Source organism: Plectropomus leopardus, chromosome 2 (genome assembly GCF_008729295.1).
Source record: "Plectropomus leopardus isolate mb chromosome 2, YSFRI_Pleo_2.0, whole genome shotgun sequence".
In the NCBI taxonomy this organism is placed as follows: domain Eukaryota; kingdom Metazoa; phylum Chordata; class Actinopteri; order Perciformes; family Serranidae; genus Plectropomus; species Plectropomus leopardus.
Window position 1 is genome coordinate 17,900,687 of NC_056464.1, and position 17,391 is coordinate 17,918,077.

A 17,391-nucleotide genomic window follows, 5' to 3' on the forward strand; every position below is an offset into this window, starting at 1 on the left:
TCAAAGAAAACATGGCCGCAGGCTCCACTCATTTACCCCCTTGTTCAAACTTCATCACGATCAACAAATAGATGGCTCATTCCATCTTATTTCAGTCAGGAGAGGATGGAGTTGCCTGACTGGTTTTATTTGATGTGGGCATTTGATCCCGATGCTTCGAAATGTCATGGCAGTTTTGGTGTAACTCTGCCAAGAACAGGAGATTATTGCAACTAATAAAACATGATTCATTAACGCAGGAGCGCTTTATGGCAAGGAATATTAAATGAATCCCTGGCGTATTTTTACTCCACTGCTAAAAATAGCCACTTTCTCCTCTACTTCCTCTTTATCTTCTTCTTTGCCTGGGTAATAGCCATCTTTCTGCCCTGTCACTTTTTGATGTATCATCCTCTTATTCACATCAAGGACAAGGCCAGGTGTCGCATTTTCTCTCAGTTGCCACGCTTGTCACACTGCCTTGTCACCCACAGCCTGTTCCAATCCCCTCACTTCTTCCTCCCCCTCTCTGCTTATTTATATTAAATCTGTCACTCCTTTATTTTAGCGAGAGAAAAGGAAAGTAAATCACTTTTGCCATTTGCAGCCTGCGGTGTCGGCTGAATGCTGCAAGTTTATTTGGATGTCATCTTTGGCCACATAAAATCCTGTCAAAATAAATGACGTCTCTGCTGGTTTGTATTGTTGCTGCATAACAGAGATTCCTCCTCCTTGTTGTGCCCTTGGCTTCAAATGTGTTAAGCTGTACAGGAATATGCTCCACAGTGAAAAGCAAGCCTTCACACAGGTCGCAGAGTTTCATATTGCTGCAGATGGACGGACAGACAGATTGACAGTCACAGGTGTCCAGCCACACCTCTCTTTGATGCCCACGAGTGGCTGGCTGGCTTGGGCAGAGAGCAGCTGGGGTCAGAGAGACGTGCCTTGGCGGTGAGATACATGTGGGCTCATAAGGTTCTCTGGTATATTCTTAGCCTTGCTGCACATACCATTTGTGTGTGCATCACCACATTGTTGTATGCATTTCACCAACGACATATGTCATATAAGAGGCTCCATCAGTAGAGAGAGAGATCTCACAGAGCGGTTATTGAGATGTCAAAGCCTGTTTGGCTCGGCTCAGGTGTTTGCATGCTGGACACTGACACCTGTCCAATCAGAACATGGATCAGACAGCTCCATTGCTGTCAACATGTCTTCACAGACGGACACAGAACAAGGCCTTGTAGCGTACAAGATCACAACTAGAGGCTGCTGGAGACGAGGTTGGCAAAGATGCAATTGAAAGAGCTGCGTGAAAACAGCTATTTTTCTGTACCTCAACTGCTTGAAACACCTAGTTTAAAGCACGCTGAAAGTGAGCAGTGCTTACATAGCATTGCAAACTCATTATCATTACTATCCCTAAAAATTTTCTGGAGGGTGAGAAGTAATTATGTTACAAATGTAGCTTTTTAACACTATTTCTGGCACAGGTCTAATTAAACCACCTCCTGAACTATTGCCTGCTCCCTCAGGCCCCACAGCATAAGTCAAATATGGATTTCACTGTGTGCAAATACCATGTGGACTGACGTAACGTATGTGGTTGTTTATCTGCATGTCTCACAGTTCATCAGTGTTTTCGTCTAAAACAGCTGGGTCACCATCCTCAGGGTATGTGTGAGGGAAGAGTGGCATCTGGACTCAGGAATGGCTTATGGTGTCTGTTAGGGAGGACAGAGACAATACAGGCCAGCATCAGGCAGGGATGAACAGAATGCGTACAAGATTCATAGATTTAAAAAAAAAAAAAAAGATTTTTGAAAAACAAGACAGGATGGCACAGATACGAGAAAGTCTGGCTGTGTTTGAGCTCCTAAGTGGAAGTTGCAAATGTTCCAAGTATTCATCCACTCTGGACTTTGTGTTTGCTTACAGAACTTGGCAGTCGGAGGCTGATTTCTGTGGGAGAGGAGAACATCAGAGGCAGCTTGTTTAGAAAGGAAGGTAAGGCTGTTCACTTCTTACACACTGTGAGAGTGAAATCTCCCTCTGCCCTGTCATTCCTCCCTCAAACACACACACACACATATAGAGGGATTTGACTCGCATGTGGGGATGCAGGTTTTGTTGTGTTGCTACAGAGGGTTCCTGTGTCTGTTTGCATGTGAACACAGTGCCTAACTGTGCAAGGTTCACTGTCTCCACAGCAGTCCACCTATCTATTTATCTATCTTTCCACCTATCTGGCTATCACAGACATAAATCAGGTTCGAATTATTGTTCCTGTTACCATGGAATCTACGATCTTGGAGGAAACAAACACAGCGGACTACAGTTGACGTCAACACTTTGTTTACTGTGGGGGATAGATTCGTCACCTCAGGAAGCGACTCACACATCACGCTGCTTCAGTCAGTCTCAAAATCATATCACCTCATTTGATCCACCTGCCAGCGATTTAGCATTTCATTCTGCATGGATAACAGGATGGTTGTTGTTGTTGGCCCCACTGAGATGGAATTGATGATCAAAGACGGCTGTGGGTGTTTTGCGGGTGTGTTGTGGCCGCAGCAGATGCCCCCTAAGTGGCCGTCAGTCCGAATGGTAATTATGAAGAGAAAAGGGTGAAATCTAGATGCAGAGTAGGGGTTAGGTGAGGCTGAAGGAAATAGTCAAGAGAATTAATGAGCAAGCTACAACGCTCAGAATTATTAAATCAATAACTGAAAAATCGCCTTCACCCCCTGTGGCTTCAGGCTAGCTTTGTGTCTCCGCTAAACTGGCAGTGATGACTTAGGCCATGTATTATGCTTTTAATCAGATGTTGCAGGCACTGAGTTTTGAAAAATGGAAACGCTGTTGGGCTAACAGTGTTTTAAAGAGGTAATAAATCTGCATGATCTGGACACATGGCCGCTTACCACTGTCCTGTTGGCTGTTTACCAGTAACATGCGTGTGTTGCTGCTGCGATCGGAGTCATCCTGTGTGAACAGTTGGATAGCAGCAGACGAAGCAGCTCTCAGCACATGTGGGCATATTATGTACACAGCTGTGCACAGCTGACTCATTATCACTTGCAAAAACATCAGTATGCGTGACTGTAATCAGCTCTCCTTTTTGATTAACAAACGACTCGCAACAAATAGCTCCAAATATAGCCATGAAAATTTAGTGTTTTGTTTGCAGAAAAAAAAATAGGCCTTGGTTCTTAATTTTTTTTTAAATTTGTGGAGCATTTTAAGGAGGCGAACTTTGATTTTTCTTTTTGTCTGTGAAACTAGCAAGAGCAGACAGGTGAATGATATGCCTTTGGTAAGCTATTCTGTTTGAGGACTGATCTCCACTTCAAAACCTCAGCGTGAGGACAGCATTCACCTCTCTCTTTCTTCCTCCTCTTCTTGCTGGCAGAAGGGGCCTTCGGCAGTGCGGGATAAAAACCGAAAGTCTTAAAGAGAAACTCTTCAAAGGAGCAGTTCATCTGCCGAGTGAAGACCTCATCAATTCAGTTTTCTCCTCTTAAACCACTGTCCCTTCCACAGAGCCTCGGTTGTTTACGAACAGCGTTATGTGATATTTCTTCTCCATTCCTTGCAGCTGGTTGCATAAGGTGCTTTTGATATCTTGTGAGTGACGGAGGGATATTTTCCCCTAACGGAGTTTAGCCTGTTGTTGGTGGCAATTTTCTCCTCAGACCGGCTCCTCACATCCTCTCTGGTGTATGTGATGCACATTTCGGGGCTCTGGGACCCTCATTTTCCACATCAACAAGACGGGAACCGCCAGCTTGCTTTCATGCCCCGGCCTGCCTTCTGCCCACTGATTAAAAGTCAAATATTAAAGTGCTCTGTTGTGAGCTTGGCCTAATTGATTCTTTCCGCCGGGTGCACACAGAATGGGCTGACAGCAGGCGATACCAGGCTTTGTCAACATCGGGCATGCTGCCTGACGCTCGGGACGGCACCCCAATAAAGCCCCCTGTGAGCGTGCCAACCTGCGGCGCCACACACAGAGAGGCCACTTGGCACTCTGGCCAAGCTTTATAGTAACAACACAGAGGCAGCTCATTCTTTTGCTGTGTGTCAGCTCCCATCGGCTGGCTGGGAAGTCGGCTCTCTATTTGTAAGGAAGTGGCTGGCTGTGAAGAAAGTGTGTGTATGTGTGTGTGTGTGTGTGTGTGTGTGTGTGCCTTTACTCTTGGAAAAAAATCACTCTGCCCACTTGCATAATCACTCAGCAAACTTAAGCTATCTGGGGCGATGGTGCTGAAAGGAGGCTTCATCTGAATTCCACAAAAGGCCTTCTTGTTTTCTTCCGATCCCCCAGCTCTCCTGCCATTAAGATAATTGCTGTAATAACTTTCAATCACAGCCATGTTTAACAAGGAGCTTACCAAACACAGGATGGCACCGAGCATTTCATCACTGCCCACTCTGTAAAAAAATGCAGGGCATCTGGTGGAGATGCTGGGTCAGAAGCCCCATATCTTTTGCTTGTAGTGTCTTACTCTCCCTTAACTACAATGCAGGGATAATTAATTGAATCTCTACAACAGTAAAAGAGTGTCCCTCTCTCCACCAAAGACCGTCTGTCCCTCTCTTGTCTGCTTGCCCTATGAATTTACTGGCCATTTTATGTGCGTCTTGAATTGGCTGTACTCCCCATTTATTTTTAATGCTTTTTTACTTCACGTGTAGGAGAGCGCAACAGCAATCTTGGCGCTATACAATGCTCATTAAGTGTAGACATTCATCCACGACGCTTCTCTCATGAATCTGATTGACCTTTTCGCTCAGTGTGATCCACAGTAAAAGGTTATTAATCCCCCTCCCCCTGGTTGAAAAGCTGTGTATATCTCCTGTCCTGCCTGATGCTTAATGTTCCATCTGAGCTGATAGGAAGGTGTGATAGGAAGGTTTGAAGGTGCATGAGGGTGGGGTGATGGAGTCAGAGAGCTGGCCGTTGGTGCGGTAATTACTCTGTTTTAGTGAAAGGGGGCCACGCTCTGCGCTCTGACACAGCACTAATTGCAACATAAGGGTGATGAACTTGATCAAGGCACTGCTAATTCATGTTTTATAAAAGAGAAGAAGGCGAGAAAAAAGCCGAGCAGGTTGCCACCGGGTGTGTGCAGAGAACATTTTGAGGAGGACATAATGACAACATGTGCGATTTCTAGCCGTGCAAATCCAGCTCATTCGGTAGTTGAATTTTTTTCACATCACATTTCAGTGTGACCGATCGGCAGCACAGTCGTGGAATGGTCTTCCGGCCACCTCCGTAGTAAAGGCCACTGAAAAGTAATCACAATGTCCTCTCCCCAGAGTACTGAGCAGGGTTTCATTTCTACCTCCATCCTGTTACTCCCCTGCTGTAGATCCCATGGGGGGTCCAGAGGCTGAGAGGGGGTCATGATCACAACCACAGGGGGGCTGACAGCTGGCTGCCTGTCTGACAGGAGCCTAATGGAGGGCTAATAGGAGAGAGTCAAGTCTCAGAGACCACTGCTGCGACCTTGACATGAGCCTATGAAGGCAGGTTAAGAGGAGGAGGGATGGAAAGGTGAAGTACCATTATAGAGGCTGACAGGCAGGTGGTTTAAATATATTTTTTTCTTCTCCTTTCTCTCACTCTCTTTTTGTTTATGTGAACTTTGCCGACCTCTGTTGTCCAGTTTGTGACCCATACAGAGAACTTCAGCATAAAGGAAAGACATTTAACTTTCTCTCTCCTGTCTGTGTGGGTGGATGAATCAGATAGTTGAGTCTATATGTGCGCGGGTGTTTCCATGCGTCAGAATAAGTGTTTGAATATTTTTTTAAAGTTTCCCTACGTTGAGTTTTTTCTTACTTTAAGTTGCTATTTCAGCCATTCTCTTCACTGAGAGAAATGCTTAAAGTGTTTTTTCTTTCTTTGCAATTACTGATAAAGTATTCTGTTTGGGGGAATAATTATTGAGATTACAGGAACTTGATCTTTTTATAACAACATGCAGACTAAAACTCAATTTTGTTTTACTTTAGAAGTCAATTTCAAGTTTCTATTATGTTCTTGTAAAGTTTACTGCCAGTACTATTTTAAACTTGATGAGTCTGGCGACCGATAGAGTCCCATAACAATTTGTTTTAGCTGTTGCAAACAGACTCCATCACCACAGCCACCTGAACCGTTATGATGCTCCAAGGCGGAGCATGTTTGTAACTAAAGCAAATACTTCTGACTGTGACTATTTAAATCTCCTTCATATATGCACTACAATCCTGAAAATATGTAGACATTACGTGGAGGAGCTGTATGTGAGAAAGCAAATGTCCATATCAGTTGGCTCGGACATTAAGCAGACTTAACCTTGCCAGCTTGTACAAAGTCCATGTCATGTCAGACTGAGCTCATGTGTGAATAAAGCAGGTAATTGTCAGCAGAATTTACAGCAAGTTAGCGGGCGTGTTGATGAAGTTTCTATCATGCAGCATGCATGAAACTCAATTTAACCCAAACGTCTGAAGGGTGAAGAAAAAGGGTAAATTACACAGAAACAGCAACAAAAATGTCTAACTGCAGAGCTGACGAGATTCTGGAACTTCAGTCAGTAAGGGCTTAAGCCGAAATGGTCAGACAAATTAATGAATGGCAAGAGACTCTGTTGTTAATGATCAATTTATGAACCGGCTACGTGATCCATGTCATGCACTGCCTCCTGCACAGTCTACCTATATGCCATCCCTCGACTAAACCAAACGAAATAGTTCCAGTAGGTGAGAACGCTTCAGACACAATTGTGTGCCATATATGCAAAAGGAAAACTCCAGACAATGTTTGGACCTGAACCTCCGGACATTGTCTTGAGTATGAGAAAATGGCTTTAGTTACTGTTACTATTAACTTTAATTCCCTCCTGACATCTTTTACATTTCTTCATTTGTACATGACATGTGCAAGCATGTTACCATGTCCTGTACCATGTAGGCATGAACGTGTCTGTCTCCCTCCTCAGTCAGTGATACAGATCAGAGGGGGACCTGGTCTGCAGGGAGAGCCAATGAGCATCATGTACAGTAAGGGGAGAGCCACTACTGCCTGATCAATCTGAGCTCTCATTAAAAGGCTGCCAAGCCCTTTGCAACCCGATACAATATCAATACTGTAGCACCACAGAGAGACCTCCAGAGCTGTTAGGCAAGCCGCTGGCAGCTTAACTGTCATTACCGGGCAGGCAACATGCCAAAGACCCCCTTCATGGACCACTTAGGCTCCCCCCATGGTCCCAAACACAGGTCAGCACAGACAGATGGGCTGTCTGGGCAGCTGTCCAGGGGACAAGGCAGAGAGAGATGGATACCGACCTGTAGAGGAGGAGACAGCCTGTGCTCTCTCACAATATGGACTGATGATGTGGGCTGTGTGTGTTGACTGCGCACAATTACACATTGCTGCGGTTTCACCTGAGGCTTGTTTGTTTGCCGCGGGTATTTTCTGTGTTGGTCGTTTATCGTGGATGATTACAACACATGTTTGTGCTTAAATTAAACAAAAGACAAAGAGTTTAGTTTAAAAAAAAGACTTGCTCTGAACTCTGTAGGTGTTGTTACAGATTCAAAAACTGCTCTGGGTTCTGGCATATATCCCAAGATTCCTGCTGGGAAAACCACAAACGCTGAATAGCGCTCTGGGGTGATTTTTGAGTAGAGCAAATGGGGGGAATATAAGTGGCCATACATAGAAATCCTCTGTAATTCAGATCATTGTGTGGAGGTCTCCCCTCTTTGCTCCAGTCTTAACCCCCTGTGTGGTTCTGATAGGGGAGGGAGGGATCAGTGTGTGCGTCTCTAAACCCCCAGTAATCCGCCGACAAAAGGGCCAGGAGAAAGCCAGCTAGCGAGGGGTAGGGGGGTTAGGACAGAGAATGGGCGGAGTGAAGAAGTAAAGAAGTGGTCGTCGCCTCTCCAACCCCCAGGGGTATTATTAACATCAGAGAAGATGGTCCTCACGGAGCCCACAGACTTCCACCACTCCAGGGTAAAACATCCCTCTGCAACTAACAATAGCTCTTATACTATTGTTAGTCCAGTTAAAAAATCCCCAGTCTGCAGTGGTGATCACTTTTTCAGCAGCTGAACTGTAACTTCCAGCCAGTGTATTGATTTATCTGAGCAGTAATTTATTCAGCGGGCTGGCGGCAGTTGTTTACTGAAAGTTGAAACCGATATTGTCTGTAATCATCATTAAGTCAGGGCCATTAGGAGCAGTCCCCACTGCAGGTGCTAATTTGATGATGGGAGAGAAATGGCATGTAATTAAAACACAACAAATGACAGCTTAAAATCTATGAGTCCCGTGGAACATGATCTAATTTTACCAACACGTGTGCTGCTTGTTAACTAGAGGCAGACAGCTTTGTTTAGAGGGATAATTACATTATCCCGAGCAGATAAATATCACTTTGTGCATCCAAGTAATGTTCCCCCGTCAAGATTAGTATTTAGTATTATGCTGCAGGGCTGGGCGACATGGCTAAAAATGTTGTCACAGTAAAAGTTTGATATTGGTCAATATTCATAATTATCTACCAAAAAAGTCAAGTCATTGTTTCTTTTAAGTTCAAAGGCAGATTTTTTTTCTGAGGGAAAGTTGAAGAAACATGACAAACATTTTCCAAACAGCAGACTATTCACAAATCTGAGGTAGATTAAAAACATTCATTCATTTATTCATTGTCCACTTGTCTTCGTCAGGGTCGCGGGGGCGCTGGAGCCTATCGCAGCTGTCATTGGCCGAGAGGCGGGGTAAACCCTGCACAGGTCGCCAGAGTATTGCAGGGCTAGATTAAAAACAATTTTAATCAAAATAACATTATTAAATAATACAATAAATAGACATAAAAATCTTAATCCTGGTCAGCGGCATGTCAAACACTTTGGACAAACAGTTTAAACCATTTTGTATGTGTTTTAGCGACAATAGAAACAAGATAAATAAACAAGACAGAAATTGCAACTGTGATCAGTATTTTCTGTGTAAGTTTTACACCCACAGTATTAATTTCTGCCCTTTCTCAATTAAAACAATAACAAAAGACGGACTTTGACAATAGTGAAGTAGCAATGAAAGTCTGTCTGATGTGATCGAGGCAGAAATCATGCTAATGCTAATGTATGAAAGTTAAAGTTCACATTACCTTTAGTCACGTTAAAAACAATCATACTATAAATAACTTTATGCACATGATGAATGTGGCAACATTGCTGTATGCTGTAGTGGCCTGTCCCCTCGTCGTCTTCTTCTAAGGCTGCTGCTCTGTTTTCTTCCTCTGGTTAATGGCGGGTAGTAACTGTTATTTAGGGTGCATTACTGCCCCCTTCTACAGGCCTGTGGTGGTTTATTTGTATGGAGGGTTTATCAAACATTTTTTATATCACTATCAAATAAAAATTATATTTAGATAAGTGTGGCTATCGTTTTATCGCCCAGCCCTATTATGCAGTCCTTAGTAGATCATATTTTGAGTGATGTTTAAATTCTCATTGATGCGGCAGCCGCACAATGTCATGCAGAAGTCACTTGGCTGCACTGAGGTCTCAGTGAGGTAGTTAGGTCTGTGGAACAATCGGCCCCGGCTGATTTGTCTGTAATCCATTTAGCTGAGATGTGACACACTGTAGGGGGGCTTTGCCTCTGGTCAATAAGTGCCAATAAGAAACAGCCATCACTCAGCGGGCTGCCCTGTCCACCAGCTTGCTCACTTGTTTCAGCTGTCAACCTCTGTCTCAAAGGAGCTGGCAATTGTGCCGCTCTTTCGGATGCACCACAAATGGCTTTCCCATACAAACCTCAATAGGACAGGAAAGGCAAGGACACTGGCAGACTGCAAAGCAGGCGCATTTCCCTCTGACATCAGAATAAACCCATCTGAAGTGAAAACAGCCACGTATTTACAAAACACCATTGACAGTTGCTCATTCTCTTGGTCTTAAACCCCTGGAGGTGGGGCTGTGGGGGGTTGCACCCAAGTCAGGGACAATCGGGGCTCTGTTTGTGTTTTCTCTAACACCTCCGTGTTTTCTTTAGGCTCTGTTGGAGTGTACTGCAAGGGTGCAGAGAAGGAGGGGTAAATGCCGTGACCCTGCCGTGGACCTTGACTGAAGCCTCCCCAAAAAACCTGCAGACCACCACGCAAGCCCTACATGCCTCTCTGTTGCTGCTGGTAACAGAGAGCATGAGCGAAGTGGACATGTGTGGTTGAAAGAGAAAACTAGCATCTGTAGAGATGGAGACAGTATTCAGTCACCAAAACATCCTGACTGCAGCAGGTTTTGATTTAGTTATTTGTGGTGTGGCTGCATTCCAAGCTCATTATGAAGAATATCTTCACTGAGTTATTTAGTTAAACCTGGAGGAGACAAAAAGGAAGGCAGTAGCTGTGTGATGTCCCTCTAATGCTGCCGGGGCCGAACAGTTTTCAGAACAATACAACAATACAATGCAGTTCATTTCCTCCAGATTCAGAGATAATTAGCCTAACTGCTGTTCTCTCCTTTTATGTCCCCTTGTTGGAGAGAGAAGTTTGAAGTCTGATTTGCAGAATGTGGGTGTGTTTGTGTGTCTGTCTATCTGTCTGTCTGTCTGTCTGTCTGTCTGTCGCCCTGCCTGCGTGTGTGTGTGTGTATGAGAGTGTGTATGGGGTACATTTATAGTCAACAGAACAGACCCGGGGAGTCTGTCAGAGCTCTTTGTTCTCAAGCGAGAACACATCATGACTGGGTCTTTTGTCTGAACTGACACCATCATACACTCTCTTTCTTTTCCTACCTCTCTCCCTCCCTCTCTCTCTCTCTCTTCCTTGCCTTCTTATTTTTTCCACCAAGCTATTCACCCGGTATTCCATCACTCGCACCATTTAAAAGATAATGGGCCCTGTGGATTATAGAGTTGCAAAGATAGAGAAGATTTTTCGTCCCTGTGTGTGTGCACCAAGCTCAAACTGTGTGAGGAAGTCTTCCAAAATATAGCGTGACCAGAAGATGACTTCTGAGGACAGTCTCCTACTGTGGCTCTTTGCATTTATAATTTATCAGTTTGTTCATTACCCTACTTCCATGTAACTTTCACTTACATACTACTTCATGAATATTATTGCACCATCTCAAAATGACGAAGGAAACATGTACATTGCATGCTCAAAGGTGTGTGAACACCTGTAAATGCACCTAAGTGTGATTGTTGGAGATCTCACTCTAAAACCATGAGCATTAATAAGCTGCCATAAGGTTTTCTACAAGATTTTCAAACCTGGCTATAAGGATTTGCTCCCCTTGAGCCACAGGAGCTGTAGTGAGGTCAGTGACAGGCGATAAGACCTGGTTCACAGATGGTGTTCCACTTCAGCCCAAAGGTAATGAACGTGGTTGAGGTCAGGACTCTGTAAAGGCAAGTTCTTCACTTGTGTGGAACTCAGGTGCCTTTTCATAGCGGCTGTGGCACAGGGGATAGAGCGTGTTGCCCACTAATCAAAATCTGTATGCCAAAGTATCATTGGGCTCCCAGTGGATGTTCCATTGATATGTGATTGTGTATGAATGTTTAAAAACTGAGTAGCAGGTATCACCTTGTATGGTAGCCTTGGCCACAAGTAGTGTGAAAGCGCTTTGCGTGGTTGAACGACTAGAAAAGCGCTATACAAGTGTACGTTTTTTTCCAAGTTAGAAAAAGCCCCATTCCAGGAGTGTCCATGTACTTTTGGCCAATAGATAAATGAAATCTAGGTGGGGGTACCCAGCAAAAAATCATTTTTCCTCTCCTGGAAAAAGATATATAAACAAGTAAAAAAATGTATGTAAGATGAGCTGCTCTGTGTGTGTGTGTGTGTGTGTGTGTGAGAGAGAGAGAGAGAGAGTTTGAACATACGAGAGCTTTCCAGCCTGAACACATCACGCTGTCACCCTGTCTCTCAGGGCAGCAGACTCACTGCAGGATTAATGATGTGTTAAGTACTAAAATTACACTCGTTCATATTTCACTGTCTGGGCAGCACATTCCACGTGGAATCAAAGGTTAGGGAAGAAAATAATGTATAAACAAGAGAAGAAATACACAAATTGAGAGGCAAACCGTATTACAGTAATGGCAAAAAGAAACATTTCACACTCGAGTCTCCTCATCGCGGCACAAATCTCATTTTCTCTCTTTTAAAGTCTAACCACTGCTCTTTGTGTCTGCGTATTCAAACAGAAAATTGCTGTGCAGGTTCTGACTGTCATCTTAAATGTCTGCAGAGTACCAAGCTTATCAGAACCTGAGGGAAATCTAAATTAAATCTTCCCGGTGAATGGGATCAGCCACCGCATTATCTCTTGTCATTCTCAACTATTAAAGTTAGTTATTAGGAAGTAAAGGCACATTTGTCAGAAGGATGTGCAGGCACTATTTTAACTCAGAGAGCAGTTGGAGAGTTATTGAATATGATTTCAGGGTTATCAGCCAGGGACTGGAGATTTTTGAGGGGACAGTGCTGACCTGTTACCGGAGTCATTGTTTATTGATAAGTGGTTTAGAGGTCATTGGGAGAGAAGTCTGCGTTACCAGGAAGCTTAAAGAGACTGTCCTCTTCAGAGAAAGGACTGCATTGCTCACCAGTGGAACCAGCTCAAAACTACCCATGTTTACATTCATTACTAAACCATGAACATTTATACAGAACAGATCAAAGTAAAGGGACAGGTGTTGAGATATTTGATAGGCAAGCAAAGTGTTTTAAAACAGAAAGCTTGGTTTGTTTTTTTTAATCATAAATATCATTATGAAACTCTTACCAACAGTTCACCTATTACGCTTTAGCCGTGATGGCGGTCTTTCCCTAAGCTTTACCAAGTTTAGTTTTAGTTTGGTTTAGAAAGGGGTTGCTGGTAGTGATAACCTACATACAATTATCACCTGTAACTGCAGCTCTCCTTAGCTCTACATAGGTTTGTAGCAAATTTTCCTGCATCGTGTGTGACCGCAGCAGAGAGACATTTTCAGTGAAAAAGCTCTAAAATCTTCTTTGCACCACCTACTCAGCAGCAAACAGCACACAGACACAGTACAGCTGCACTCACAACAAATCAGGCATTGGGGCAAATAGCCGCAGTGTTTAGCAGCAGAGTTGGAGTGTCACTTAAATGGCCCATTTGTGGCGGAGAAGAGACCAACTGTAGAAAGCCAATCTCATCTTCTCAGCGACTCAGTATTTGTCTCCGGTGAGTTTGTTTTGTTGGCTTTAAAGATCTGCAGAATTCCTGTTGATTATCATTACTGTAATATCTCTACAGTTACAAAAGAGGTGTGATTGCAGGTTATGTGATTGGCCACGTGTCATTGCATTGCATTTCAACTTTTCACCGCAGGCTCCAGCATCCCCTAAGGCCTCACCACCGTAGTTTAGATGTCCTGCTGACTTTCAAATGAACTGGAGGACTGGCATTTTTGCCCCAATGCCTCATTTAGTGTGAATGCAGCCTTCGAGGCTAGCTGGTGGTGAACATAATGGAACAATTAGCAGCTAAAGAGCCAGAGACTCTTCCCTCAAGAGTTGGTAGAGACCAAAAACGTAGCTAAAAGGAGAGTGAATATTTGACCTATATTTATCAAGTAAGCAGGAACACGACTTCAAATTAATGTTAATGTTGTCTATAACTTTTTACCGTCAACATCAACTTAAAAGCTGGTAATATGTCAATGGCTACGCTTACATGCACACTAGTATTCCTCGATTATTCCACATTTGACAATATTCTGAATTTGATGCGGGTCATGTAAACAACATATTCTGTTATTTGAACATGTATACAGCCAATTTAGAAGCTGCATCTCAGCTGCGTTCTTTACTGCAGTTTGTTACACACGGCCTCTCGTCTGTTTATGGCCGGCTCTGTGCATTCTCTATACATTTTACACAAGCCAACTTGCCAACAGTTTGCAAAGCGGTAGAGATGAATGCCCAAAAGAAAAGCCTATATTTCTGGTCAGAAGGAGACACACCTGCTGTAGAACATTACATAAGACTTTGATATCAACACATTTTTGGATATGCACAGATATCATAACATTTCAAGAAAGTGGCTGAAAGAATGAAAGAAGGCTGAGTTTGCATGGTCCAGCAAGTCCACCATTGGTAGGGAACTGAAAAAAAATCCTATTTTGAGTCAAAGAAGCAAAATGACAAGCAGCTCCAGCTGTTCTACTTTTCCATATTTTGATGTGATAAACAACATGTAAGGGCATCTTAATGAGAGTATGCCTGGTTGCATGTAAACAGGGATATCAGTGGAATATTCCTCTTTTATTGGCCATGTAAACAGTTTCTTAGAAATATTGCACTTTTCAGAATAAGTGTCAAAAAATGGACAATTTTGTCCATGTAAATGTACGTAATTTTGTGATCACATCTTGTTTCCGCTGCTCCCAAATGGCCCAAAATTCAGTTATTGCATTTCTGACCATACCTCTACTACAGGGTCAAAAGGACAGGAAACTGCTCATATTCGCAAAGAACATGGAATTGATAAACCTGATTTAAAAGACTGATTTTGCAGCTGTGTTTTTCCAGATTCTGCTGGTGGCGCAAAAATCTGCAAGCAGAGAATGATAGATGAAGGATGGCAACAAACCATGGCTTCTTATTATCATGAAAAAAGCATTCCCTACTGTATTGAGAATTGCAAACCCCTCCTTCCACCAGACACATACTCAGACACATGCACATGCACACACATGCACACACACGCACACACACACACACACACATAAACTTTTCTGAGAGAAAGTTACTCTCACATAGATGCATGCCGTTGCAGAATTTGCATCTGAATGCCAACTTTTGTTGGTAAATTCAAGGGTCCTTGGAGATTTTGCACATTCTGTTCAGAGCCAGGCAAGCCAATGGGAACAAAGTCACACATTAGCAAAGCCCTGCCAGCCTCAATTATGACCAAAGGGATCGGCTTGATAGTGTTGCAGCGGGCCACATTCAGAACTGGATGTGTCTATTTAAACTTCCCTGGCCACTTCCTTTATGTTTACCAGCACTAGAATACAGTGGATGGCAAATTCCTGCATCAAGAACAACGCAGAGGAGATTTGGAGGTTCTCTGCTACTATATTCAGTTTTATTCTGTTCTATTTTATATGGAAACCACGGACTGTGAATCTAGTTTTCATGTTTGGGAAAAATCCATCTGCAATGGAAGTGCTCGGGCTTTGTTCTCTCCAGACTGTATGCCTAGAGGTTCTTTCCCTTTCTCACACTCTCTTTTTCTCTCCATCTCTTCCCAGAGCATTTGTGATAGAGAATCCAGGAGTCTGGCTTCAAGCTTGTGGGCTTTCTCCTCCATATTTCATATGCATTATGAGACACAGCTGATTAAATTGCAAGTGTACGCCATGACTCGTCTGCCTTCAATATGTAATAAATGTCTGTATTTTTTTCTTCCTCGGTTTTCTCATATTCTGTGTTTCGTGCCTTCTCAGGGGGCTGCAGATTGGATGAATCAGACTTTATGCCTGTTTCAAAGCCCAAGGTGTTTTATTTATAGGGAAAAAGTACATTAACGCCTCTGCAACGTCTTTGGAAGATTTATCAAGCGCTCTCTCAGCTTCCTCACTTGAACTGTGAAGTTCAGATGCATGTTGTTGGGCAGTGTAACCTATCTGTCTGTCGATCTGGTGTGTGTTTTCATCTCCCCACTCTTGCTACCATCTTACCATCATGCCCATGCTGTGACATGGCCAGCTCTGTTGTCACGGCATTTATAATTCAGTTGTTTCAATAAAAGATGGATGGCATTAAGTTTTCATCTGGTGATGCAGTGCTGCTGTCTCTTAGAGCCTCTTTACAAGCGAATGACTGAGGAGCAAAACTTTCCTTCTCTGTTCTGACTTCCAGGCATCACTTGGCATTAGTATAACCTTAGACGATCCTTGTTCCTCAAACATGCTTTTAGAAGCTTATTCCTTGTGATCTCATATTCTGCTAGCTTACTCCCCAGCCCTTCCTCTCTGAGCCCCCAGCATTTAATGAGTTTTGCTGAGAGTTATATTTACTCATGTTGTCTTGTGCTTCTGTCTAAATGGCAAAAAATCCTCTTTCATTCTGTGTTGTCGGGCTGAATCAGCATTGTCGTTTCGCAGTTCACTTAGTGCAAAGAGCTGATGTGGGCAGAGCTCTGTCAGGAAAACGAGCCCTAAATCATCCCAGTTTACAGAAACAACATGACTCGTCTTGCATTATGAATGCGTAAAAACCATCATGTTGGTCATGTTTGATGGAGAACAGCTTGGCTACTGCTGCTTTCTAATGGTTGTCCATCTCTGTTTTTCCCACACATACTCTTCAAGGTATAATGGCTTCTGTATGTTTTGATGTTATGGTTTCTTCCTTTTTCTTTGCAGTTTCATGTAGCATCTGCCACCCGGAGAGATAAACAATATGGGCAGATGAAAGACAGAGAAAGAGAGCACACTGGAAAGAAAGGGACTGTATGTGTCAGTTAGAGCTGATAAAAGCCTGGAAATCCAATTAGTCCTCAGTATCGGGGGAAGGAGGAGGCCTCATGGGAATAATGTCCGAAAATATCCACCACCGTGGCATGTCAATAACACAACATTTAAATACTCTTCTATTGATAGACCAGCATGTAAAATCGAACTGGATGTTTTCTGTAAATCAGGACTATATTTGGTACTCCTCCCTGACGGGTTTTGCCCACATCAGCTTTTTGAACGGGTAAACAACAATCAAAGGGGAAGTACTGCGCCTTCCACACCACAAACCACTCTGAAAGAGGAGCCAGTGGCAGATGTATGTCTTAATTCGAGCACACTGACTCTATTCTTTATTCACCGGAGATGTCGTGGAATCCATTTTGGTGATGGGTTATTCACAGCGAACAGAGCTGGTTAAATACATGTCGTCCTTTCACTGTTTTTTTTTTTTTCCTTGAAGATTTCCTCATTGCTTGTGTCTTGTTTTCATCCTATGCCAGACATGAATGAGGGATGCGGGCAGGGAGAGAGCACAAGAAAGAAGCAAGGACAATTTCAAACAGCACAGTGCCCCTGGGTCAGAGCTCATGTGTTCCTCCGGGGAAGAACCACATGCCCTGGGAGTAGGAAACCAGAGCAATCACAGCTGCTGTTCTACAGATTTATTTGCCTCTGTGTGTGTGTGTGTGTGTGTGTGTGTGTGTGCGCGCGCGCATATTCACATGCACGTGGTGTGTATTTGTGTGTGCGTTTTGTGCAAAGCAAGATGTGGATGGAGGAGGATGGAGGACATGTGTGGGTGTTTGGGAAGACCTTAATGAGCACAATGTGGACATCAGCAGAGACCAGAGAGGAGCTTTATGTTAGACAGAAGAGTGAAGTTTCTCCTCTGT

General features: G+C 43.5%; 1 protein-coding gene across 3 annotated transcripts in view; it reads left to right on the forward strand.

Moving 5' to 3' along the window:
• sulf2a (sulfatase 2a) overlaps window positions 1-17,391 on the forward strand; it is a 57,081-nt gene that overhangs the window by 19,181 nt on the left and 20,509 nt on the right. For all 3 annotated transcript variants that reach the window (XM_042503199.1, XM_042503215.1, XM_042503208.1), the window contains exon 2: window positions 1,921-1,989. The gene's annotated coding sequence lies outside the window, so the exon portion shown is untranslated. The remainder of the gene's footprint in view (window positions 1-1,920; window positions 1,990-17,391) is intronic.